This window comes from Pipistrellus hanaki, assembly GCF_964339955.1.
Source record: "Pipistrellus hanaki genome assembly, chromosome: 2".
Classification (NCBI taxonomy): Eukaryota; Metazoa; Chordata; class Mammalia; order Chiroptera; family Vespertilionidae; genus Pipistrellus; species Pipistrellus hanaki.
In genome coordinates, this window is record NC_140504.1 from 169,553,270 (window position 1) to 169,581,017 (window position 27,748).

Consider the following 27,748-nt stretch of genomic DNA (forward strand, 5'->3'; position numbering starts at 1 on the left):
TTCCTGCAGAAGAGGCATTTGAACTGAGAATGAATGATGAGTACATATTACGTGAGCCGAGGAAGGAAGAGCATTCAGGTCAAGGGAACAGCCTATGCAAAAGCCCCAAGGAAGCCGTGACTGCTTTGAAAGGGAAGGAAAGACTAGTGTGACTGGAGTATGGAGAATGAAGGGACAGCTATCAAGGTATAAAGTCAATGGGCCAGATCACACAGGACCCTGCAGGCAAGGTGTAAAATGTGAGTGCTATTGTGGAAACAAATTAGTAAAAGTCCTAAGCAGGGTAAGGTATGTGACAGGATCAGATCTGTGTTATAAAAAGTCACCCTAACTAGAGGATGGGAGACAGCCTAGAGGGAAAGCAGGGAGATCAGTGCAGGCTTGGACTGGGGTGATGACAGTGTAGACGGAGAGAAGTGGACACTCTCAAGCAAGATGCAGGAGGTCAAAGTGACAGGGCTTGCAGAGGGACTGGCAGTAGGGAGTCAGAACTGCCACCGAGAAGAGTTCCGAGGGTTTCCTTCCCTGAGCCTGGGACACCAGGTGAGGCTCAGTCCTGGCACATGGAGTCTGGGGTCCCACTTCCTCACTATCCCTCCTTCACTGCTAGTCCCCCATGGGCATGACTAAAAACCCAAGCAGGCAGTCTCCACAGCCTGAGCGCCTCACAAAAGGACTCCTCTCAGCAAGCCATGGAGCACAGTGACCAAAAGCAGAGACCGTGGGTCCAAGTCCTGGGTTCAAGCCCCAGCTTTGCTTCTTGTTTCCTGCATGCCCCTGGGTGAGTTGCTCTGCCTCTGTGGGCCCTATCTGTGAAATGGGACTAGGATGATACCACTACCACGAAGAGTCCCTGCGTGAATCAAATGAGATCAAATGGTACAGAGTCAGCACCGTGCCTGCCTGGCAGTGAGCACGAAGGAGAGAAGCCAGTGCTCGTCTTAGCAGCCCGGGTTTCCGGCACTGCTGGAAAGCCTGGCAGAGGGCAGGATTATGGAATGGAGGAGCCACCCAGATGCCCAGGAAGTGCATGTCAGGTAATGAGTGTTATGTCCAGAAGTGGGGACAGGGGAGAGGGAGCGAGCTCCTGTCCCAGAGATACTCCAGCGCGCATGGGGTGGCCACTTGCTGGGGATGCTACGGGAGAGATCCGGGCATTGGGAGGGCCTGGGTTAAAAGGATGAGGGCTTTGTACAGTCCTGTCCAGGCCTGATGTCAGGTGACTCTCCCGACCCGCCAGCCTGCCGGAGCACAGACAATTTTATGGAGCTCCGTTTCCTAATCAGCCTTATTCTGTCGGGGCTTAGCGCTGAATCCTTTCCCCAAATTGGACATTTATGGGGCTCGAGGAGGGACAGAAGAGTAGGCTGGATGAAGTGTCCACATTCCAGCGGGGAGGTTAAGGGCTTTTGTGTTCCTTCCTTCTAAACTCCAAATGTTCCCAGCCAAGCCTGGAGGCATCCATTCGCCCTCCACGGGTGCCCTCCCCTCCGAGTCCTCAGAGGTCCAGTTCCTCCTCCCATCTCCAGAGGGAGCCAGGCTGCCAGGACCCCAGAGCATCCCAGGGCTCAGCACAGCGCCGGCACACCGTGGGTGTATGTTTGTGGGGTATATCAACCAAGTTCACCCAGATTTCAGGTAGCCCAATCCTGCTCTCTCTCACTCCTGGGCTGATGTGCCTTTCCATGGTCAGGAGCAGCCTGTGCCCCCTGAGGTCATGTATGCCTCACACTGCACTGCAAGGCAAAGCAGCTAGTCCAGGTCAGATGCACAGAAGGAGAAACTGAGCTCCGTTTCTGTCAGTGCCCCAATCAAGAACCATCAGTGGCTCCCAGTGCCCAGAAGGTCGAAGCTCCACTCTCCAGCATGGTACTCATCCACATCTCCCCTCCCAATGAATCTCCTTTATGCACTGCAGCCTGGTGGAGCAGACTGCCTCTCTCAGCTGGGCAGCAGGTGAGTGAGATGCCTGGGGACCACTTACCCTGCCAACACACTCCTGGTGCCCACCCACCCACAAGCCCCTCTCGGTCAGTGTCTGGTGTTGCTCCCACGGCCGGCAAGTGGAGCCAGACCCAGCTTTGGTAATCCCAGGCATGTGGCTTCAGGCGTGGCTCTGCCAGGTCAGTGAGCACAGCCTGACATCCGCTCTGTGTCTGGACCTGAGCTGGACACACAGGACATAGAGAGGCACACTGCCAGCGAGGGACTCACAGTTGGGAGAGGGTCTGGGGACACACATGGAAACAGAACATAACAACCCCAGTGAGGGGGGCTGTGGGGACTTAGAGGAGACACCTGACCCAGGCTGGAGTCAGGGAGGCTTCCTGGAGGAGGTGCGAGCATTCAGTGTCCTGGAGGGAGACAGGAGATAGAAGCGGGTGAGAGAGGCATTTACCACAGCAGGAAGGACATGAGCAAGCACACAGAAGTGGGAAACGGTGACTTCAGCTCAGGGGAGCAGTCCCGTCCACAGGGGCTGCGGATAAGGAAACAGAGGCCACAGAGAGAGGAAGAGGCTTCTCCACACGCCCCCTGCCACCTTCATTCCCACTGGAGCCCGCGGACATACCATTCCTTGTGGCCGCCCCGCCGCAGAGCACCGCGTCCCCAGAGCGCCGTAGTGTCTGCGCGGCCGGGTGCGATCTGTTATTATCCCCCGTCAGGGCTGCCGGCCTGTGTACATTCCTGGGTAATGAGTCTGACCCTCCTCGGCAATGTTTAATCAGAGCCTAATCGACCCTGGCTTTGATCTGCTTCATTCTCTGCAAAAGACCCAGTACCTGATTTTTACAATCTGATTAGCAGGGCTGGCTCTCCAAAGCCAAAATTACCCTGAGTTACAGAGATTCCTGCTGAGCTCTTTGTGTTTTTCTCCTCTTCCAACGAGTTATTTCCTGAAACCACTGTCACTTCCCCACTTGTCCGCGACTGTCTCCCTCACCCTCATCTTTCACATCCAGCCTGTCGCCAAGTCTCAAATAGCAGACCCGGATTCACCCTCCTCTCCCTGATGCCACCACCACAGCCACCTCTGTCCCCAACCTTCTGGCCACAGAATCTGCTTCCTTGCTGACCCCTCCAGCCTGACCAGTCATGCCCAACCCCACTACAGACACGCCAACTCCCATCTACAGGTTCTGTCAGATCTATGCCCCTTCCTCTGTCTGCACCCTTCATCTAGCACATGTCTCCATCGTCCACATGCCCAGCTCAGACTCGCTCACACCAGGCTGCTGGGCTGGTTCCTCTCAACTCTTCCAGCCCAGCTCAGACTCGCTCACACCAGGCTGCTGGGCTGGTTCCTCTCAACTCTTCCAGCCCTAGGGTTTCCCTCCATCATTCCAGTCACCCCACCCTCTGTCACTGTTGTCTCCGTCTCTCGAGACTGCATGCCCCTTCGGGCAGGCTCTCTCTCTCTCTCTCTCTCTGATTTACCACTGCTTCCCTGAGGACATGAGCAATGCTTGACATGAAGCTGGGTTCTAAGGGACGGACAGACGGACGGACAGACAGACGAACACATGGAAATCCCCTTGCAGCTCATTTTGGAAGCAGAACACTAGTGGGTCAGTCCTCCCCTGGTTCAGCCACACTTCACTTTCCACCAGCTCCCCAGCCTCTCCACAGAAGACACTGCTTTGTTCTCACCCACAGTACTTCCTTCTCCCTTCAAACGTGGAAAAGAAGGGCAAGTGGGAAATCGAGCAAAACTCAAGCCTAGGAAAATGAGCCTTGCTAGGTCTGTGCCAGACCCTGAGCTGGGCACGGAGGCCCAGACGAAGCCAGCCGTCTCCCTCTCACTCTCCTTGGGAAGCTCAGAGCGGGGAGAAGATAAACTAGAGCACAAGGTAAGAATGCTGGTACATGGTGAGAGTAACTGACTCTACTCAAAGGAGATTTGGAAGGATTCAGGCAGGGAATACCTGAGCAGGGTTTTGAGAGATAATCAGTATTCTAGCCAAGAAAAAAAGCAACCATGTAAAGGCACAGAAGCTTAAGAGCACACAATGTATTCAGAGGATGAAAAAAGTTCAGGGTGACCAAAACAGAAGCAAGAAAGAAGCGGGATGCTTACTGGGACCAGATCATAAAGGACCCTGCCCACCTGCTAGGGAGGTCAGACCATGCCCTACAGGATCACTGTGTCTGTCACCTAGCTGAACTTCCTGAGAGCATTGAGTGCTTCCCTGGCTTTGATATGCAAAGGAGTCCAGCACTGTGTGTAGGAGGCTCCAGAGAGCTATTATTCCATTGCCAGGATTTTTCCTATGAGGATACAGGCTCAGAGAGGCCAAGTGATCTGGCCAACGTCACACAGCCACTGAGAAGCAGAGCCAGTGCTGGAAACCAGCATTTCTTGAGTTAAGAGATCTTTCCAGGATGGCCATAAATGAACCAAGGGAAGTGGGAGGTGGGATGTGGGAGGTGGGAAGTGAGAGGTGAGAGGTGAGAAGTACAAGATGGGAGGTGGGAAGTGGGAGCTGGGAGCTGAGAGCTGGGAACTGGGAGTTTGGAGTCAGGCAAGAAAGCTGGACTCAGGTGGGGGCCACTCGCCTCCTCTGCAGTCATGAGAAGGAAGTAGATCCTAGCTCACACTTTCTACACCCTTCAAGCTGCCACCCGCCTGTGGCTCTCAGACACTCTCTGAGGGAAGGGCAGGGGTGTGTAACAGGCAGGAGCAAAGAAAGTAACGGTCTCCTGAGGATTTCCCATGGAGATCTTTTACTACTTATTTATTCCCAGAAATTTCAAGACTTTGAGGCAACATCGACCACCTGGTCAAACCATCCAACCCTGCTTGTACCAAAGTCTGAAGCACTAAGTTCTTGTGTCAGGCTATGTATAGTTTAATCCTCATAATGATGCCTCTTGGGAGACACTATTAAATCCCTGTTACCCTTTCTTTCCTAAGGGTCACCCAGCTAGAGAGTGTGTTTATTTCCTTCCTCAATTCGTAAGATTCGCTCAACAAATGACAGGTCCACCCAGCTGAGAAGTGACAGCGCTGAACCAAAGACCTGCCTCCTGCCATCCATTCCAGGAGTCTTTGCTATGCCACCTGGCCAGCTCCTCTACCCTGAGGACAATGGGGCAGGAATTCTGGATAGCAGGCAGGGGTGTGGGAGTGGAGGGAGCAGTTAACGGAGATTATCAGCCCAGGCTCTCACGGCAGCCCCACGTGACCAGGTGATAGGGGTAATGCTGCGAAGGTTCCCAGGTGCAGGCTCCCCTTCCCTGCATCTACCTCTCACTCCAGCTCGAGAGGCCAGTAGCATCCGTCGGTCACAGGCCAGGAAACAGTCGCAAAGGTAAACTAGACCACCAGTGGCCACATGACCAACCAACCTCAAGTGTGTGCAACCCCCTGTCTCCCCCAATGCCGTCAGGACCACTGTTGAGGCTGAGGACCAGGGCCACCCGCTGGAGGCTAGGCTGACCCCACTGTCTGGTAAGCAGTGTTTCCTGCCCCGTGTGTGTGGCAGGCGGTACCTGCTCCACCTCTGGTTCATGGTGAGCACCTCATCAGACTCTCATTAGGCTCTGTTTTCTCTGCAAACATCTCCACAAGCTGAGCCGCTCCTGTGCCCAGGAATGCGATCATGGGCTCACAGGGGAAAAATCCGTCTGAGTCTATATTTTGACTAGTCCCTACAGCATGTGCTCTGAGCATTCAGCAAGGGAAAAGTGGAGAAGAGGGAAGAGGTGAGGAAGTGGGACGGCAGGAGGGTTGTGTGTGTGGAGGGGGTCTCTTTCCTTCCTGGGCAGATGGGCACGCTCCTCTGAAGCAAGTGAACAGGCACCTGCCCTCCCCCACATATCTGTGCCTGCCTTCCCCTTCGCCCTCTTTGCTCTCCCTCCCACCACCATCTCTAAAACCTCTTTCCAATTCTTCAATCTCCAGGGCAAATGCCCCCTCCTCCAGGATGTCTTCCTTGGTTTGCCCTCACTGGGAATGAGGTCTTCCTTCCCTGAACTTCCACAACATGTGCTTCCTCCCTTGTCTGATACCTGCTCTCCCCACTAAACCATGAGCTCCCCAAGGGCAGGCCCACAGCACCCATAAAGTGTCATGTACCACAGTAGGCACTAAAGAAAAATCTGTTAAATGAGTAAATGTTTTCACTCTAACAATGTTTTACTGAATGGTGGAGAATTCATTGGGTGAGCACTGCGAGAACTCTAGAGGGGCACCTGCTGGCAGAGTCTTCTAAGACTCAGGAGTAAGGCAGATCTGGCACCAGCCACATCCTCCCACGTCAGAGGCTGATGCTATGACTGGGGGGAAGGAGGACACTAAAACACAATCATGGTGGTTTTAGAAATGGTAGCACTGCCTTTGCCTTTAATAGCACTTTGTGGATAATGAGCACTTTCTCTCAGGGTATTTGATTGTCTCCATAGACACAACCCTTGCGAGATGGGGGAGGTTAATAGATGAGCTCAAAGTTACAGTCCACCCATTCATTTAATCATTCACTCAACAGCATGAATTAGACACAGAGGAAGGAGAGGGGTGCTGGGAGCACAGAGGGGCCACAGACCCCGTTGGAGGGAAGGCATTCCCAGGAAAGGCTTCACAGAGGTGACATCTGAGCTGGATTTGAAAAGCAGGTAAAAATACTTAAACACGAACATAAGGAAGGGCAGCCTGGGCAGAAGGAATAGCAGGGGCGCAGGACCAGTGCTATGAGGAAAGAGCTCATGGTTCAGTGTGGCTGGAGATAAGCAGTAAGACAGACATGGCCAAGGGTGGCCTTGTGTGGCAGGCCTGGTCCTTGCCCTAAGGGGAGGGGGCAGAGGGAGTGTCCCCCAGAGGCAGGCCAGCCTGGAGGTACAGACATGGGCAGGAGAGAGAGGACGGGTGGAAGATTCCTGGCTGTGCAGGCAGCACACTTTGTGGGGAATGACGCTCCCTGGGGGCTCCTGACCCTGAGTCACTGTGTGTGGTCATCATCTCATACCCAGCTGCCTGACCCCTCAGCTGTGAGCTCCTCGTGACAGGCCTGGACTTGACGTATCCCTGGGTCCCCAGCATCCAGCACTGGCCAAAAGGAGCAGAAAACAGGAATCAATCAGCAGCTGATCCAGCGAGCCTGAACCGCGTGCTATAACGAAGCACGAGGCAGGTGAGCCCCACCCCTCAGAACCTCCAGGGTCACGGTGCAGCATCTCCAGGGCCACGGGGAAAGGTGGGCTGTCTGTCACTTCACACATACACCCAGCTCCTGCCCTCCATCAGCACCATGATGGGGAAGGGGCTGATCACCTATGAAGGTCTGTGATGTAAGACGCAGCTGGAATGGCTCCAACCAATCTCATGGGAGACACAGCAGAGTCTCCTACCAGAAGCAAACATCAAGTGTCCTCTGCCTGAGCTAACTGGCTAGAGACCCTGGATGCAGGCAGGACTCTGAACACAGCAAGTGCCTCTCTGCCTCCACCTCTGTGTCTTAAAACGGACACAAGGAAACAAGTAAAGACTGCAGAGGAGCTTGCAATGCACACTGCTGCTCAGGGGGCCAAGCCTGTCTCTCTTTTCCTTTGTCGCCCAGTGAGGGAGGCGGGGCAGGAATGACTATCCCCTTTTTACCCCTAAGAACATGACAGCAGAAGGTGGCATGCTTGAGCTGGGACTTACCAGGCAGAGATGGGGGGGAAAGGGCATTCTGACAGAGAGAGAGGCGTCAGCAGGAGCCATCGCTGGTGACAGTGCCTGGCATGGACTGTCCAAAGGTGTGGCTGGAGCAAGAAGAATAAAAACTGGGTGCCATTCTAACCACTTTTCTGTATTTAGACATTTAGTGACAACCCCTTCAGGTGGGTAGAATTATTTCGCCCCCATTCACAGATGAAACACAAAGATGAAGTACCTTTGCCAAGCAGCCCAGTAGGCAGCTGAAGAACTAGGGGGTTGTAAACCCAGGCTCCGGGGCCCCGTTCTTTCTTAACCACCAGGCAGCACTGCCTCTCAAAAAGGAAGGGAGCCTGGAAAGCGGCCTCTTCAGCGCCTGGCCCTTCATCCATATTTGATGGAGCAAACAGTGGGTGGATGAATGGAGAGCCTGGGCATCTCTCCCCACCTGTAATACTAGCTCCCTGGTCTGCTGGGACCACTCACTCCTCACAGCAGAGCATGCTCACCCCAGCCAGGCCCTGGCCCTCACCCGTCACCAGCTTGGAGGTTTTCGAGGGTTTGCAGGAACCCCGAGTAAGGCGCTCAGAGAGGCTAGTGGTCCTGCGCTGACCTCACCCTCTCTCTCTGGGAAGGACCCACGGTACCCTCACTGTCCACACTGTCAACAGACTTTCTCTTGCCGTCCTTTGTCTCTCTAGCTGTGGACCCCCTAGTTCTGATCCTCGGTCTGATTCCTGAGACTGACACCCTGTCCAGTCCCCACCCAGCTCATAGATCCCCATATGCTCTCCATTTTACCATCAATCATGACCAGCTTCTTAAAAAAAAAAAAAGCTCTCCAAAAACCTCACCCCACACCCACACCCCCAGGCCAGGGCCCCTCACCTCTGCCCACACTAGGGCCCGTCCTCTCCCTCTCCCTGCACCAGCTGCATCTCCACAGGAGTCAGGACCTTAATCAGGGTGCTCCTCTGCCCTCTGTCCATGGACTCTTGTTTAAAATGCAGATTTCTGACTCCACCCAGGACTCTTTGAGCCAGAATCACTGAAAATGAAGCCTTGGAAGACCCTTGGGCCCAGGGTCCCAAATGCACACAACATTTGGAGGAGCTGCGTGCCCTGCTCACCCACACCCCCCACTATCTCCCTGAACTTCACTGCTTCACCAGCTTCCCCTCCCTCCCTGCTTTTTGCCCCCCTCACCCCCCACAACCCCAACCTCCCAGTCTCCCCTCTAGCTTTTCCACTGGACACTCCCTGTAGCCTCTCAGCCAGCATCAAATCACACACTGGCTGAGCTCGGGACTTGCTAAAAAAGGGTCCTTCATCTCTGCACAGCTCCACCTTACCAAGCTTACAGTTTCTCTAACTGGCCCGTCCTTTCATGCTCAATCCCAAACTCACTTCTGCCCCCACCCCAATCCAGGGTCACACCCACCAGCATTGCCAGGTTCACCATCAAACAAGCCCCACCCTGGGGGCTGGTCTCTCTGAAGACACAGAGATCACCTGCATGATTATCCTCAAGTCCCACACGGAAGGGGATGAGGGATGAGGGCATGTCCATACCCACTACCCGATCTGGGGACATTGTCTGGAAACCCAAGTCTGCCTGCAGCCCACTGTTCCTATCTCTTAAATACCTTACTCCCTCCAACTGCCTCCTTTTTTCTTAACATAAGCTTTCTTTTCCTTCTCATCCAACCTCTCTTCCCCCGCCCCAACTACAGAAAGAAAGAAATGAAGTCATTTTTTAAAATCCCATAGAACAATAAACCCTTTTTGAGCTTACTACACCGCCTGAGGATGACACCCATTGCCAGATTAATCATCCCAGAGCCCAGCTCTATGCCATACCCTTACTCAAAAGCCCTCCATGACTCCCCACTGCCTAAAGGACAAAAGTATTCAACAACTACAAAACAGAAAATGGTCGCCAATGTACTTGGGAGGTGTGGGAACGAATGGAGTAATAATGTGAAGAATATAACAATAACAACAGAAATATCACCTAACAGTTACTGAGCACTTACTATGTCCTTTACACATATTAACACTTCCACTACTTACATTAACTCACCAAGTTATAGCAACTCTTGTCATAACCTGCCAAGTGGGCGCTATTATTGTCCCCAGGGTTGTGGTGAGGTATAGAGCTGAGAAGTTAAAAGAATTGCAGGCCCCGACCCCCACCTTTGGCTTTCCTTCTTCCCTGCTGGGCTGGAACCACACACTGGCCATTAGGGAGAAGGAGAGACAAAGGTGAGGTGGCCTGGAGTTCTCTGACTTCTCCCCTGCAGGCTGGTCCTCAGGACCAGCATGGACACCCTCAGAAAACCCCTCTGCCTGCTCGCCTGTGCTCTGGCTGGAGATGATCAGTCTTCGCTGGCTGGACTGGCCATTTGTCAGGAGCCCTGGGTTGGCTTCTGGGGGCCTATCCTCCTCAGGAAGCAAGCTCAAAGGCCAAGCTCTGTTCTCTGCCTCCAACTCCCCCCTCTTTCTCAGAGAAGACACGTACGCAGTACTTTATAGTGTGCAGACTGCTGCATCTGGACTTTCCATCAACCCAGGGAGATAAACAGGGTAGGGTCCAACTCCATTTCATAGAGATGGAAATAACCATGGTACTGTTTAATGATTTAATCATTGCTGACCCCCTCGAAGACTATTATTATCCCTCTTTTACAGATGATAAAACTGAGGCACAGAGAAGGGAAGTGACTTGCATGGCCCCATGTCAAGTCAGGCAGGATTTGAACCCAGGTCTCCCTAGGAGCAGTCAGTTTCCAGAGCCACCACCATGGCCAACTTAACTTCAATAAGCCAGAGTAGTCAGATCCATTTTCCCTGCTGCTGTTGACCATTCAAAATCTTCTGAACACCCAGATGTGTGATGCAGGCATTTGGCCAACCACTCAGGATGGTTTTCAGCGGTCCCCAGGGCCACAGCCCAAAATCATTAAATCTGGTTCTAGTATGTTCACCCCATTCAGGTCCCTCAACATCTGCACCCAGAGCTGCCCCCACAACCCAGCCTTTCACCCCCGCCCATTGATCCAAATTTCTATTCCTTTTGCAGCATGAGCTCAATGGGAAGGAAAGTCATCTGATCATAAGCAGTTCTGGCCTCAAGGTCGCCAAGGGTGTGGGCGCCGTAGGCAGGCACCATCTGTGGTATCGTGCAGACGACATAGGGAGGCAGCAAACACAGTAAGTCTTGGACTTGAAGGCCAGGCTCTACCACCATTCATGTTGGACAGCTTCCTGAGCCTGTTTCCTCACTGATCACCACTATCTTACCCATGTCTCTGTTGGTTCAATGTGACAATGGATGTGACATGCTTTGCATAAGAGACAATACGGTCCAAACATTACTCTCATTACTAATCACATTGGAAAAGCTTTCCCTGAGCGTGCCAGGCCTGCTGGGAGGCACTGGGGACACAGAGGAATAACAACACAATCCTGTACCCCAAGATCTGCTGCTTGCTGGGAGAGATGGACAGTGAGCAGGTGATCACCACACAGATGGGAGTTCAGCGCTGTGCAGAAGGATGCTCAGGGGCCTTTGGGATCAAGGCAGATCTTCTAGGGTTGGCCTTGAAAAGTGTCTTAAATGATCAACAGGAGTTAGCCAGAAAAAGAAGGGTGTGAGGACACTCTAGGCAGAGACAAGAGTGTGGAGGAAAGCATGGGCCTGGACGGCGTGTGGTACTTTCACAGTTAAGTGTAGCTGGTGCTGGGGGAAGGGGTGATGAGGAGAGATGACACACAGTAGATGCATAGAGCATGGTCGTTCTCTTCCCACCCCCTCACACCCTTCACAGACTCAGGTCCAAGCTTAGGACTCCACATTCCCCCTCTGCAAGCCAGCTGACCATGGTCTGGACCCTATCTGCCTTCTCTTCTCCATGGGCTGGGCCCTACTATTCCCAGAGAGCCCCACTAGCCTGGTTTTCAGGGCTCCGATCGGGGGCCACCCCATTAATTAAGATCATGTTGAGGGGAGACCCATGAGGCAGGAGTGCCACTCAGGAAGAAAGCCCAGGCTAGACAGATGCTGCCCCTGGATCTGCCTCTTAATGGCTGTATGGCCTTGAGCCAATCATTCCAGGGCTCAGAGCCTGGACTGGAGCTAAAAGAAGTTACCATAGACAAGGTACACAAGGCTCTCAGCACAGCCCTGCACACACCATTGAGTGTTGAACAATGGATGCTAAATTCTTACAATCGTAGTAAATTGAGGCTAGCTCCAAAAATCCTGGTCACAGGGTCCCTCAGTAAGCACGCAATGTTGGTCAGCCTGGGTACAGGGCTGACCAAAAAAAAGGTTGGCTCACTACCTCCTCTGATCAAAGCAAGGGACCAGAGCCAGGTGGCAAATGGTTCCTAATAAGTCAGGAAGGTGAGTCCATGAACACAGGACAACCACTGTAGGCCCACATCTGTTTAACAAGCTCTCCACGTGGTCTGCAGCAGCAGAGTCACTGCTGTCTGCTGGACATCAGCCCGGATCCCAGCTAGGTGACCACCCGCCTGTGAAAGGGGGTGATAAGCCTCCAAGGTCCTGGTAAAGGTGAAGGAAGGGGTGGTGTGCAAGAGGCAGTGGTGGTTCCAGAAGAGTCTCTGCAGGGCTGGGAAGCTGAGGTCTTCCAGCCAGCAGAGGGTGGCCATAGGGCTGTAGGACCAGCGAATAAAGGCGATCTTCCCTAGTGAGCTCATTCCTCCTAGGCCCCCCAGAACTCTCCCAGCCCCTGCATAGAAAGCCCTTCCCAGTCCCCCAGGCGGATAAGGTGCCCACCCTGCCCATTCCTCACCATCACAGTTCACTCGTCTGCCTTCATTCCTCCCTCTGGGAGCTCCCTGAGGGCAGGGGCCTGTCTAAGCCATGAGACTCTCAGTGCCAACACATGGCAGACATGGAGCCGGCATCAGGGAGTCAGCTGCCCAGCACTGAATGGGGTCAGGCTGAGCCGGGCCTCTCCCCTCCGTCTGGTTGCAAAGGGAGGGGCTGGGGCTGGCCCTTTGAGCAGGATCTCAATAGGCAAGAGTTTGGAGCCTGGAGCCAGAACAAAGGAAGAAATGGAACCCATTAACTGGCATTTATCAAGCACCTACTGGATGCCAGGCTTCTTGGTTTACTTGGGGTGTCTCTTTTAGCCCTAGCCACTACCTCTAGAAATGAAAACTCCCCATCTGTAAAACAGGAGATTAAGCAATGCAGCTGACTTCACCCATCTTAGAAGAGACTTGGGCTTGACCAGGTAGAGTCCTTTCCTGGGACGGGGTTGGGGGGTGGGGAGGGTGGACAGAGTGGGAGCTGAACCCATTGTCAAGTCCAAGGATGTCTGAAATGCAAGTGTCCCCAGGGCCGCTCAGATCCCACCTTGTAACCCCGCTTTACAAGGTGGGACGATTCTGAGGGTTTTCCTCCCCTCAGGGTGCTGGCGAACTCCAAGCGGCTAATGCTGTGCGCGGCAGAGCGTTGAGTTTAATAAAACTAGAAGCGGCTAATGGCTAACAATAAAAAATAATATTTTTCCTTCAAGCAATTAAATTGTAATATAGAGCTCACTAATTCTTTCCTGTTCTTTCCCAAGGGATCTCAGATCAAGCACCAGGAGAAATAAATTATGTGTCGCTATTCCTCACTTGAAATCCAAGTTTTAAAGAATCCATGGGAGAAAAATTGCCTCCTTCATTAAGGCAGAAATCTCTGAGGATTTTTATAATGGCTTCATAATAAGTCACCTTTCTGCACACACAGGACCCAGGACCCTCCCCCATCTCAAAGACTGATAAATTCACTCTATGCCCCCTCTCCAAAGAACAGCACCACTAAACGCTGGCCGGGAACAAGCAAAACTCCCCTGCTCCCCAGAGCTCCGGGCTGGGCCTCAGGCCCTCCAACCTCATTTCTCTCCATTCCCTCCAGTACTCTTCCCTCCGGCCGAGCAGAACTCACTGCTGCTTCTCATGGGTGCCATCTGCTTTCCCACACCTGGGCCTTTGCCCATGCTGAAGTCCTTTCCCACCCATGATCCAAGGCCCAGCTCCCCCACCAGCCTGGCCAGTTCCCCGGTCGTCCACGCGTACAACTCTGTCTCGTGCGTGACAGCCTTCTGACCTTGAGTGGTGACCTCTTGGGAGAACCACCTTTGGCTGGAACAGAACACCTCCGGCATGGTATTGCCACGCAATTCTTCTTTGTGTGCCCCTCCACGGTGCCCAGCATGGTGCCCAGGGCTTTACAAAGGAGGATCCAGGTTAATTAGGTCAACTAATAATTGAACTCAATACCTCCTGAGGCCTACTTCCCTCAAGACTGCGAAAGAGAGCTGGGCCGAAGCAGGGCATCCACCTTCTGGACACTAACCAGGTAATGGGGAAGACAGTCACACATCATACAAGCCGAGAATGACGCAATGGCGGGTTGTGGAAGAAAACGGGGGGGAAAGACAATGCCTAAAACCTTACAATTGTTTCCCCTGTCTACTGGGCAGAGATTGGGTTTCCACAGCTTGGCATGCAAGGCCCTTTGTGAGAAGGTCACCAGCCTTGTCAACCCCGTTCTCCACTTTCGCTTCCTACTCTGCTCGCCTTACACGTGCAACTGCTCCCCACCACTCTGCCTAAGGAACTCCTATTCATCCTTCAAAACACAGTCCAGTATTGCCCTTTTTTACTGTCCCTCCTCTGGGCAGCCACTGTCTGTTCTTGAGAACGTCCTTGCCCAGGCTGTGAGCATTCCTGGGGTAGGCTCAGATGATTGGACCCATTCCCAGAAGAGGGCTTGGCCGTACAAAGGGCTGAGTGTCAGTGGAGCTGAGGTAGGAACAGTTCTGCTGGAAGGACCTACCCTCGTCCACACCTCTTGCACAGCCCAGCTAACATTGTTCAGCACTTACTCTGTGCCAGACCCTGTGTTCTAATTGCTTTTCCATGCTGTTGCCTCACTTCATCCTGACAACAACCTATGAGGTAGGTGCTACTATTATTATTGCACTTAGGAGGGAATGGAGGCACAGAGAGGTGAAGAAACTTGCTGAGGTCACAGAGCCCATCAGAGGTGTAGCTGGGCTAAAACCCAGTTATTCCAACCACAATAGTCAATGCATCTCTCTGAAATACACAGACCTATGGGATGGGGCCAGACCAGAGTTATTCTAGCAACCAAACCCCTTACTCTTTCCATCTGAAAACCTCCCCGTCTCCACGTCCATTTTCCGACGTCTGTCCTCTCTGTCCCAGAGAGGCCTCGGTGCTACTCAGGCCAACATTCCAAGGACTCCCCACCCCACTGCCCCAGACCAGACAGCAAACAAACAGGACACGATTAAAGGACCGACCAGAAAATCCCATAAACTCTCCCGGAACATGCCCCTCCCTCCATTCCGGTATGGATGTGTGAGCTGGGGGAGGTGTCTAGGCTGGGAGGACAACCTCAGCCCACAGCTCTGAAGACAAACGCAACAGGCAACAGTCCCTTGAGACACGCACCAGAGGGTGACTCGGAAGGAGTTCCAGACAGTGATTTTCCATTGGAGACTTCCGAGTCCTGATGTCACAGAGCAGGGATAGGAGCCAACTGGACTGGTGCTTCTGGTCTCCTCATCTCTCCAACGGCCGCTACTGGCCAGTGAGGTTTCTCTGTTCCCCAAGGTTCTCCCTGACTTAAGGTCCGACATCACCAAAAGGCAAGGTCATGAGCTGCCTGCAGCTGTCCTCCTCCTCTCACTTTTGAGCACACACGGCTGCCTGTGGGCACTGGCCCGGCTTCCTCTTCTCCTCCTTTCAGTGATGAGACACTTGTGAGCTTCTTTCAGTGATGAGACACTTGTGAGCTTCTTTCAGTGATGAGACACTTGTGAGCCCAGAACACCAGCCCCTGGGGTCAAGCCCAGGAACCTCTGTGAGGCGGTTACCACTTGGGTACAACAGATGCCGCTGCCGATAACTTCTTGAAAAGGCCACATGGAAAGCGTCCCAGCCAGGAGTGCCCTCCGCACCTGCTGTCATCAGCACGTGGCTGTTCACACACACTCTGTACACATTTCCCTGCAGGGCTTACCCATCACTTCCATTCCATGAACACCCAGTCTCTCCTACAGGCACACCACTTCAGTTCACAAGCCCCTCGACCTAGATTATCTCATCTGACCCTTGGCACAGCCCTATGTGGGCGGCATCGAAACCTCATTCTATGGAGGAGGAAAACAGATCAGAGAGTGAAGTGACTCGCCCAAGGTCCTACAAGTACTAATGACCATCACAGTCATAGAAGGGGCTGCCTACTAGTAATAACAGGTGTGTTTTCCCCGTGCCAAGCACTGCGCTGCAAGCTGTACATCCATTATGGTTTTCAACACCTTGTCTTACTCAGCTTGGGCTGCCACAACAAATTGCCATAGACTGAGGGTCTCAAACAACAGACATTTATTTCTCACAGTTCTGGAGGCTGGAAAACTGAGATCAGGGTGATACATGGTCAGTTTCTGATGAAGGCTCTCTTCCTAGTTTGTAGATGGCTGCCTTCTCAATGTGTCCCCATATATAGAGAGAGAGGGAGGGAGGGAGAGAGAGAGAGGGAGGGAGGGAAGGAGGGAAGGAGAGAGAGAAAGAGATAGAGAGAGAGAGGGAGAGAGAGAGAGAGGGAGAGGAGAGGGATATCTGGTGTCTCTTCTTATAGGGGCACTAATTTCATTATGAGGGCCCCATACTCATGACCCCATCTAAACCTATGTCCCAAGGGCCCCATCTCCAACCAAATACCAGCACACTGAGGATAGGGCTTCAACATATGAATGGGGCAGGAGGAGACAATTCAGTCCATAGAATGCACATCACAACCTGTGTCTACTAAAGATGACACTGAAGCACAGAGAGGTTGAGTGATTTGCAAAGGTCACTCAGCTAGCAGGAGAAGAGCTGGGGTTCAAATCCAGGCCCCCTGACTTGTCGCCAGAACTCTGAGCTGGGCTGCTTCTGCCAGGCAATGGCCAAACCCAGCTACACGTTCAGCCAGCCCTGGGCCCCATGACCACAAACATTCTGGAACACCTACAGTGTGCAAGGCACTCAGCTTAGAGGAACTAATGCATAACGAAGAAGTCCCAAAGTGGACACAACCCAAAATGTCCATCACTTGATGAATGGATAAACAAAAATATAGTTTATCTACACAATGGAGTATTATTCAGTCATAAAAAGTAATGAAATACTGATATATGTTACAACATGGATGTAACATTATTACTATTAACATTTATGTACAAGTTTTGCACAGATGTATGTTTGCAATTCTCCTAAGTATCAACCTAGGAGTGGAATTGCTGGGTCATACAGTAACTTTATGATTAAGCTTTTGAGGAACTGCCAGACTGTTTCCATAGCAACTGCACCATTTTACATCCCATCAACAGTATTTGAGGATTCTAGTTTCCTCACATCCTCACTGACACTTGTTATTGTCTGTCTTTTTTACAATCGCCATCCTAGGGGGTATGCTATGGCACCTCACTGTGGTTTTGGCAGGATTTTGAACTCCTGGCTGGGATAGTCTTCTTCTCCCATAAAGAACTTTGGTTCCTACAATAGAGGACTGGAGAAGGAAGATGTGGTACATATACACAATGGAATACTACTCAGCCATAAGAAAAGATGAAATACTGGCATTTGCAACAGCATGGATGGGCCTTGGGAACATTATGCAAAGTGAAATAAGTCAGTCAGAAAAAAGCTAAGACCCATCTGATTTCACTCATACGTGGAATATAAAACTGAAATTTGTGAACATCAACAGCAGTGTGGTGTTTGTGAGAGGAAAGGGGTGAGAAGGGGTCCTAATATATGGTATGGGAGAAGATTTGACTTTGGGTGGTAGGCACATGGGACAATATACAGATCTTGTAACATAAAAACCCACACCTGAAACCCATATGATCATGCTGACCAATGTCACCTCAATAAATTTAATTTTAAAAAGAAAGAAAGAAAGAACACAGGAAAAAAAATGAAGAAGAGGAACTTTGGGATCTGAAGTCTATGAAGCTTACAGTTGGCTCTACCTCTGTCCCTTCTGTCCCACACCCTCCTCTCCTATCAAAAGGAACACTTACTGAGAGCACTCATCATGTATCAGGCACTGTTCTAAGCCCTGTTATTATGCCCATTTTATGAGTACAGAAACTGAGGCACAGAAAGAAGTGATTGCCCCGAGCAGGTAAGTGGTGGAATCAGGGTTCAAAGCATGGAGTCTGGTTCCAAATCCTGGCTCTTAACCATCAGAATCTTCTGCCTGAGTCAAAAAAGAGAATGCCGGGAACGCATTTTGTTTGAAAACTAAAAACTGTACAACCATTAGCTCCTGTAATACTGCTTTCTGAAATCCCAGCTTCCTCCACGATCAGCCCAGTGCTCCACCCCTGGCACCAAGCCCAGCAAACAGTAAGCATTTAATAAATGTTTATGGAAGGCAGGCAGGCAGGCAGGCGGGCTTCACACATTTCTCCCTCCCTGCATTTGCTCACATAAGCGACTTCTACCTCAAATTCCTTTTCATGCTTTCCATCAGGGGCAGTTGGGCAGTACAGGGTCCAGATGGGGCTGGGGCTGGGGCTGGGGCTGAAGTCCAGTCCTGGCTCCAAGGTCAGTGTTCCTCCGCAGCCAGGCGGCCCCTCCAGGAGGATACCAAGACTCCTTCCTGGCCTGTAAATTGGGGATAATAATAGTACCACTTCATAGGGTTAAGTGAGTTAATAGAAAGGAAGAGCTGAGAGTGCCAGGTGTGGAATGAGTGTCCAGTAAACATCAGCGCCCATGAGGGGGGGCCCAAAAGTGGGGAAGCACTGATCTGTGGCATGTGGCCTGGGGTAGGAGGGCTTCCTGGCTGGGGTAGGAACGGGAGAGAGGGGATGGCTGACCCTGAGCCACCCAGCTGTGGGCCAGAGTCACACTCACTGCTCAGGCCCAGGGCACCCCTGCTGGCAATCCCTGGTAGCAAGGGTGCAAGGTGGGGTTGTTCTCCAGCTTTAGGGTGACTGCCACGAGGCAGTCTGCCCCAAAACTCAACCCAGCCCAATTAATGAGGAACAATTGTGCCAGCAAGGAACCATCTCCCTCAGGGGTCAGCCACAGAAGATTCTCCAATGTTCTCTGCATGGCCATAAAATCCTAAGCCAAGAGCCACCCCTGGCCTGTCTGCTAAACCCTCCCACAACCTCAGGACCGTGTCCTCAGAAGCCCGGCCTGCCCACAGGGCTGATGGGAGAAAGTGGCCTTGGAGATCATTACAGCTTGCTCCTGCTGCCTAAAGGGTAGCGTGGCATCAGGGATCTGGTCTTCTAACAACTTCTGGCTTCCAAATCAGCTGGACCCAGACTCGAGCCCCTGCTCTGCCACCCACCAACGCCAGCAAGTGACTTTACCTGTAAGCCCTAGTCACATTCCAGGTAAGGGTAATCCCATCCCTTGTTGGCAGGGCCTCATGGCAGCTGATGTTCACTGTGCATTACTCTATGTCTGGCCCTGCTCCAGGCTCTTTCTAGGCATTTCTTTCTCTTTATTCTCACCACTGCCATTTGAAGCAGGCACTGTCATTATCCCCATGTTACAGAGGAGGGAACAAGACAGAGAGAGATATAGGAACAAGACAGGAGTTATCTACACAGGGTACCTGGTTTGGCCCTGGCATCCAGAGCTGCTGAAAAGCATGAGTCTTCCTTCCCCTGAGTAGATGGGCACAGGGCTGAGGGTCTCTAGAGTAACAGGACAGCCTTTGTCCCAGCGTCCAAGGAAAAACTGATCCCCACGCAGCTCTTAACACAAACCTCCCAACCCAAAGCTGTTGGAGCCTGGGAGGTGCGCTGGAGCCCGCCTGCCCCGGAATGGAAGGCTTTCCAGCTCCACACTGGTCACAGGAGGTGCTGGATGGGCCACTCGCCGCCACAGACCCTCTGTGGCCTCACAATTCTATAACCACGGCCCGGGAGACGCAGAGCAGGGCAAAGCACTCCAGATCCCTCCACAACCCAAACCGCACACATTTAAGCCTCTTAGATTTTCCGATTTTAATCAAGCCTAGCCCCAAGCAACATTCTCCAATAAGGGGGGGGGTTGTTTAGCTTGTTCTGAGAATCAGTGTTACCTACTAAAGAAACAAACCCTCTCCCTCAGTCCCACTTGTGCTTTTAAGACTATATGTGGCCTTTAAAAAGCCTCTCTCCGCTGGAAGAGACGCTTGCTCACAGCTGAGGCTGCAGAACTCGGGGCCTTCTCCCAGACCACCTTGCTCCTAACAGCACCCTGCCTGACAGCACTTTTCAGGGGTCCCACCTGCTCACTATCCCTTTTAATCCCTTGTAACTCATTTGTGGCAGGGATGAGGCGGGTATTATCCATCCGGACTTATTGATGGAGACATCAGGGCACTGCTACCACCACTGGATGTGCATGGCCTGCAGCCCCACAGGTGCTTTCACATGCACCTCCTCCTGGGAGGCAGAAAAGGAGTTCTCTTCCCCACTTTACAGATGAGTAAAGGGAGGCCAGGGGAGAGGACATAAGCAGGGGGACATGAACTCACACCCACTCCACAGGCACCTAACGGGACACCAGGCAATGAATGAAGGAGGCCTTTTGGTTCTTAGGGCTTTCTTAGGCCCTGTGCTGTCTCCTGGGAAAATCTAGCAGATCCTAGCTCATATGGGTCCCAGTCCAGAACCTTCACATCTGCTACAGCATCTGACTCCCACGGCACTGCTTCATCATATGAGGACACCAGGCCCAGAAGAAAAGCCACCTGCCCAAGGTACCAGCTGGCAAGTGGCAGAGCCGAGGGGTGAGTCCATGCTGGCTGACTCCAAAGCCAGTCCCCCATTACCTCACAGAATCTGCCTTACCCCTGCCACCCGATGAAAATGAGATGTCCATCTCCAGGGAAATGACCACTGATGGTCAGTAAAGGCTCTTATACACAGAGGAGGCAAATGTATCCAAAAGCAAGGTTTTCCATTTAGAGAGGTGGAGGGGAGAGGCCAGTTTTCTGCTCTTCTTTGTCCATCTCTGCTCCTATAATGCTGCTAAGCTAGTTAGAGGTCCTAAAGAGAAATTTAAAACATTAAAAAAAAAAAATCCAATTTGTTCTCATTAGTTCTCAGGTCACCAGCCACCAGGTGTCCAGAAAAGGGAAAGAAAGGGTCTTCTGCTATGCTCAGTCCCATGGGTCAATAGCACACCCAGGCCTCTTCTGAGACAATGGGGGGGGCCAAATGTGGGGAAGGAGAGGGAAGAGGATGGAGAGAAGGAGGGAGGGAAGGTGGGGGAAGCCTTCATCCCAAGCTGTTTCCACTTTTTATATTTACCCAAATCCTTTAATTGACCTCCATGGAAAGACTCCCGATTAGGCTAATCCTGCCTACCGAGCTTTCCCATTAATGCTCCCAGGGAGTCTGAGGAAGGCCCAGGGAATACCCCACATCCTGGGCAGGAGTCAGCAGGCCGCCCTCACTGGCCATCTGCTGGCCAGCACAGTCCCACCAGAGCAGACCGAGCAGCATCAGGAAAGGATTTGGAAGCTCAAGACCTGGTTTCTAAATTTAACCCACTATAGGCAAGTTACTCCACCTCTCTGTGACCCCATTTCATAAGGACTAGAACCCTGGCTAATGTACTATGGAGCATGGGTAACAAAAGATGTTAGCATTATCCCTATTCTACTGGTGAAGGAACCAAGACTTAGTGAGGTTAAGTCACTTGACCAGAATCACAGACAGTGAATGGCAGAGCCAGTCAGGACCTGAGAGTCTCCCTGAGGACTGAATCAACGCTCCTAACCCCAGGCCGCACTGACTCCTCTTCTAGAAGGTAACCACCTCCGGTTGTTGAAGAAGTTCAACTAGACTCTATAGAAAAACACTTAAGTGACAGAGCCGGGCACACAGTAGCTGCTCTAAGAAGAAGCATTTTACCCTAACCTGTTTGGCTCAGTGGACAGAGGCTCAATGGACTCTATGGGCTCAATGGACTTAAGGGTCCCAGGTTCAATTCCAGCCAAAGGCATGTACCTTGGTTGAGGGCACATCCCCAGTAGAAGGTGTGCAGGAGGCAGATGATTGATGTTTCTTGCTCATCAATGTTTCTAACTCTCTAGCCCTCTCCCTTTCTGAAGAAAAAAAAAAACAAAACAAAAAAAAAACAAGAAAATATGTTTTTAAAAATTAAAAAAATAAATAAAAAGGAGCATTTTTTCCCCTTGTCTCTTCCCCAAGCATTTGAGAGTAAGAAGGGCTTTCTCTTCATATCCATCTTTTCAGACTTCCCTGCAGCCTTGGTCCAGTGACCAGTGAGTCCCATGCCAGCAAAGGGATGGCCTGCCACCGTCCACATTTCTGCAGCCAGCGTGGGGCAGCTCCACCACCAAGGCCCCACGAGGGGCTGCCTCCTTCTCTCTGAACCTGGCCTTTCAAAGGGCCTTTCATTTATCGGGCTTTAATGTCTCACATGATTTAATCGGAAACACGTGCCTTGTAAATATCGTCTGTCATGTTCCATTAGGTTCACGGGGAAAAGTACAAGTCAATAAACAAAGGTTGTAGCATAAATCTACCTTGAACACATAATACCTCAAATAAGAAAATCAAAACATGTGTGGCCTCTGACCTGGGGAGTTTCACGAGCAGGAACGCTGGGTATAGTCGGGAACATTTCTCAATGTTCATAATTAATAGGGAGGCTGGAGCTGGTCCCGTTTGCATAGTGTGAGTGCACGCAGAGCCCTTCAACAAAAGAGTCTGGCCCTGCAGCACCTGTTAGATCACAAAGCATGCCTAACTGGACCAAAACCGGGCTCTCTCCACCCAGAAAAAGACTCAGCGAGCCCAAGAAGCTTGTTTTTAAAAGAGGAGGGATTTCCCCCCCCCCCCCATCTTCCTCATATGGAGGATACAGGAGAGAGGGGTATAATAAAAGCCCTCCCTCTTCCTCTAAGTCCCTTTCTTCCCTGGTACTTACTCTCCCAAGCTGAAACAGAGGCAGGGAAAGAGGATAAGGATGTCTGAGGAATCAGACAGCCTAGGGTTCAAGACCCAGCTCAGCTGTTAAGGACTGAGTGGCTGCTGCCAGAATCTTGTTTGACCCTCATTTAAAAGGAAAGCAGTTAATTACAGTATGTTCTGTTCCAATGTTCCTGCTACTAAAGATGTCAAAACCATTTATTAAGGTGTTTTTTTTCCTAAAAAAGAAATAAAAATGAGCATTTGTCAGATTAGGTGGACAAAGATAGGGCTCATGTCCCCTGATACATACCCTGCTCAGGATTGGTGCTTTCAGACACACCTTTCCACCCACCACCAGAGAAGTTTTCCCCAGAACTGTGAAATGAAAGCCAAGGCCGAAGGCAGCTTGACAGAGTGGGAACACTCAGTTTTCTCATCTGCAAAATGGGAATATCACCTCCTTCTTCCCAGGACTGTTAACTCAAAAGGCATATTCAAGAATGCCACTATAAAACATGACATAAACATGCCTCCCCTTTTACATTCATAGCATTTAGAGCAGGGGTCTTCAAACTACGGCCCACGGGCCACATGCGGCCCGCAGAGGAGTCTGATCCGGCCCGCCAGGTTTTTTGGGCAGTGAGCGCAGCCGAGGTGTTACAGTAGGAATTAGTAGTTCATATAGTCCGGCCCTCCAGCTCTCTGAGGGACCGTGATCTGGCCCCCACTTTAAAAAGTTTGAGGACCCCTGATTTAGAGTCTCCATCCAGGAGACTTTACAGCTCATCTAATTCAACTCCTTTCTTTTGTGGTTCAGGGACAAGGGCTCAGAGTGCGCAAGGGACCGGCTTCACCCAGCAATTTGGGAGCAAGACCAACACTGGGCCCAGGCATTGGGATGGCACTCGGGTTCAGAAGACACTTTGCACACTTCAGCAGGTCGCCTGGTATGTGACCTCTAGGCTAAACACCAGCTCCCCTTCCCCAGAAAATCCTCCTTGGCTGCCCCTCTGGCCATCTGCAGTCCTTGTGTGTAAGTGCTCTCCAGTTTGGAACACAGAGCCTGGGAATGTTATCTCTGCTCAGACCTGTCTCACCTCCAACTAAACTGGAAGCTCCCTGAGGGAGCCTAGGACACAGAGACACATTCTATAATCTCTACTTATTTACTAGTTACTTCTTGTCTCCCCACTAGAATGTAAACTCCATGAGATCAAGGATATCTGTCTTGTTCACCACAGTATCTCAAGAGTCTAGAAAAGTGTCAGGTACACAGCAGGCAGTCAGAAACTGTTGGGTATACGAATTTGTTGAAACGAGAGTAGGATCCCTAGCTACAGAACATCAGGGATTTAAAGTCAAGTCCCAGTAACTCAACTACCCTAGGTCATGTCTCAGGCTAGTATTCCAGAATCTAAAACATGCCTCATACATATTGTGATCTTAAAATATACATCATTTGTTGGTGGTGTGGGTAGTTGGCTAGCCAAGTAGATAGTAGGGTAGTTGGGGGATTCCTGGCAGTTAGATGGCTTCGTGGTTGATTATATAGGTGGGTGAGTGGGTGGGTAGGTGAGTGAGTGTATAGACGGTTATCCATTCATGTGGCCATTCATAGATGGCCACATGAATGGATAAATGGGTGCGATGGGTAGATGGACACGTAAATAGAAGGGAAAGACTTATTCAGATTTACTCTCTGATCTGATTCATCTTTAATGGAGAGTCAGTGTTTATGGCTCTCCTTGACGTCAAAGGCAGAAAGCCACACCCACCTCCAATGAACCCTCACACACAGGCAGCTCTGACTCATCTCCCTGTCATCTAGCAAGAGCAGGCGATAGGATAGGGCCTGGTGAATGTTGGCTGATGGGTGACAGGGCGGATGGATGAAAATATCAGTGGGTGTTCATCAAATGGGCATGAAGATGGGGCTGGGACTGGATGGGCTAAAGAACGTTGGACGTCTGGATTGGTGAAAGCCTTGTTGTTGGGGGTGGGCCAGATGTGGAGGCACACAAGAGTACCCCAGAGATACAGAGGATGGGCAGGAAGTCTTTGGACAAAAAAACAGGAAAGTTGGGTGAGGAAGCACAAGGTACAAGAGATCTTCATCTATGTTGTAATTTTCCCAAGGATGGCACATCCCTTCATCCAAGCCTAAAGGAATGGGGAGACACTGCTCCAAGTCCATGAGCTCCAAGTCCCACGGGGTCTGCCCAGTCGGCTCAGATGGGGGCTCCTTCTTCGTGAAGATCCAGGGTCCTGGGAGCTGCCAGACTCCCAAACGCCATCCCTCTCCACAGGGCCTGAGGGCATCACCCCCACTAGAATGTGCATGAAATAAACAACCCTCAGCCTTTACATCTCACATGTAGGAGTTACGTGCGGCTGAAGAGCTGACACTGCGAGAGGAGTTGTGTCCTACAGCAACCCCGATCATGCAACCCTCAGTCTTCACAGCAAGCCTGAGAGGCAGGCAGTCCTGGTCAGATGAAGAAACCGAGGCTCAAAGAGGTGAGGGCTCATGCCCAAGGTCACAGGGTGAGAGGACCAGTCTGGCTAACTCCGAATCACTGCTCCGTTCCTGATCCCTTCCTTCAAGGCTCGGCATCATTCCTCATGGGGATGAGGCCACCTACTTCACAGGGGGGGTGTTCTAAACAAGCTCTCCTCTACCAGCCTGTGCCTATACCTGCCCTGTGCCTATACCCCCTGGGATGAACTCCCTGAACTCATCCTGCAGGATCCCCGTCCCAGGGGGAGGCTGTGGGAGCTCCAACACAGTGCTGGTCACGCTCATGCAAATGCGGTGCCTCCCCGCAGACCCCCAGCACATGTGGGAAGCCAGTGCCAAGCACCCTCCCACGCATGTGAATGTTCCTAAACAGAGTAATTAGAGTGGTGTTTAGGTAACTTTGACACAGGCTCCCTAATCAGAATCACATGTGGGATGGAGTCGGCCATGGTGGCTGAGCTGGAGGGGGCCGGTCAGTCTCCTCCCCTAACACAACTGCCACCCCTTATGCCTTCTTTAAGCCATGTTTCTCTGACTACACACCCGCTACCTCCCACCTCAGGACTGAAGCTAACCGCACCCTATTATAGACCAGCAGGAAAATTCTTGTGGGACCAAGGCCAAGCCACCCACCAGCAGGTCTGCCATCACAGTATGACCTATAACAGCCAGGCTCAGAATAGACCAAAATCCTCTACCAGCACTGCCATGGAAACCCACAGCTGAGAAGGCTAAGAAGAAAGATCCTGCTAACCCAAAACCATTCAAAGAGTTTCGTGATCACGGCACCAGAGTAATCTTCCAAACACCTAGTCGGTCCAGGGCCTTCCCCTGCTCAAAAGCCTCCCATGGCTTCCCATCACCTGGAGGATAAAGCTGGCGTTTCTCTGCCTGTCCCCAGGTGGGCAGAGCACAGCGGCCCTGGAAATCAGCCAAATGTACATTCTGAGCCCAGCTCTGTTCTCAAGTCGCTTGTCCTTAGGCAAGTGACTTTACCTCTCAGCCTTAGTTTCCTGTCTGGTAAATGCACATCAAAGTAGGGAAACAACCTATTTCATCAGCCCAATAGGAAGCGATTGGTTCCATGCATGGCCCACAGTGCAACCTTAATAAGTAGCTGTCATTCTTATCATGAGCAAACACATTGCCAGAAGAGCACCACCTGTGGAGTCAGAGAGCCATGGTCCTCAGTCCCATCCCTCCCTTTATTCACTGTGGGATCTGATGCGTCTCTGGTTTTCTTCATCCAGCTCATGAGAAGACAAGGCCTGATGATCCCAAAGGTCTTTGCTGACAAGGTGGCTCGTGGGTCTGAGAGTCAGGCAGGCCCTGGGAAGTGGCAGGCAGGGCCCCAGGTCCGTTCTCATCCTTAGCGGATCATTCTCGGTCCAGCACAGTTTGAGTTCAATCTTTCTTTCTAGCCTCATTCCAGCCACTGTCAGCCACATCACTGCTCCTGCAACACCAAATTCCTCCCCATGGCCCAATCAGTCTTTGCCTAGACCAGTGCCTCTCCAGCTTTGGTGTGCACAAGCATCGCCTGTGAATCTTGTTAAAAAGCAGATTCTGATACAGTCAAACTCGGTGGGGCTGAGAGTCTGTATGTCTGACACTCCTTCCCCTCAGGAGATGCTTATGCTGCTGGTCTGCAAGCCACACTTTGTTTTTTGTTGATGTTGTTGTTTTTGTTTTTTAATTTAATAAATCTTTATTGTTCAGATTATTATAATTGTTTCTCCTTCCCCCCCCCACCCATAGCTCCCCTCCACCTGGTCCCCACCCACCCTCTGCCCTTATCCCCCCCTCCCCCCCCCCGGCTGTCCTCATCCATAGGTGTATGATTTTTGTCACAAGCCACACTTTGAATACCGAGGACCTAGAATGCCTTCTTCCTGTTCACCTGGTAAAGGGCCTCCCTGTCCTTCAAAGCCTCTTCTGAGAAGCGGCACTGGCAGCAGGTCTCCAGTGTGTGTAAGTGGCCATCACCAGCCCAGCACTGCTCACAACAAGCAGTTTCCGAGTCCCTGTTCCTACCAAGAGCCCTGAGGGTGTGGTGGTGACCCAGTGCCCAGCACAGAACTTGTGCAGAGGGAAGGTCAGTGAGCATCCCTTAGCGGTGAGGTCAGATCTGTCCCAGGGGCCGGCAGCCAGGATGGCCCACAGAAGCCAGCCTTTCCCCCGCCCCCAGGACTGGGCCACATGAGGCTTCACCTGGTTCTATCAGGGCTCTGCTTCTAGGCAGTCCAGGTGCAGGGAAGAGCCACCAGGACCACGGGCTGCCACATAAGTGGCCCTTGTCAGAAAAAGCAGGTGGTGGGGCCTAAATGTCAATATGGACCCAAAGGGCAGAAACAGAGAAGGAAGAAAAAAAAAACACAGAGAAAAAATTAGGCAGAAAGAAACCTACATAGAAAGACATGGAAAGCTCCAGGGGAAATAAAAGAGAAAGTGAGCAATAGAGAGAGTCTGAAGAGAGACACCAAAGGAGAGAGACAGACAGAAGTGACAGGTAGAGAGAGAGCACAAGCCAGAGCATGAGGTAGAGAGAGACACAGGAAAGGAAAGGACTGAAAAACACACACAACTAACAAAGAGAGC

At 51.7% G+C, this 27,748-nt stretch overlaps 1 protein-coding gene across 1 annotated transcript in view; it reads right to left on the reverse strand.

Annotated features, from left to right (window-relative positions):
• The window catches only part of GLIS1 (GLIS family zinc finger 1), a 218,818-nt gene that overhangs the window by 163,012 nt on the left and 28,058 nt on the right, over positions 1–27,748 (reverse strand). The window lies entirely within an intron of this gene.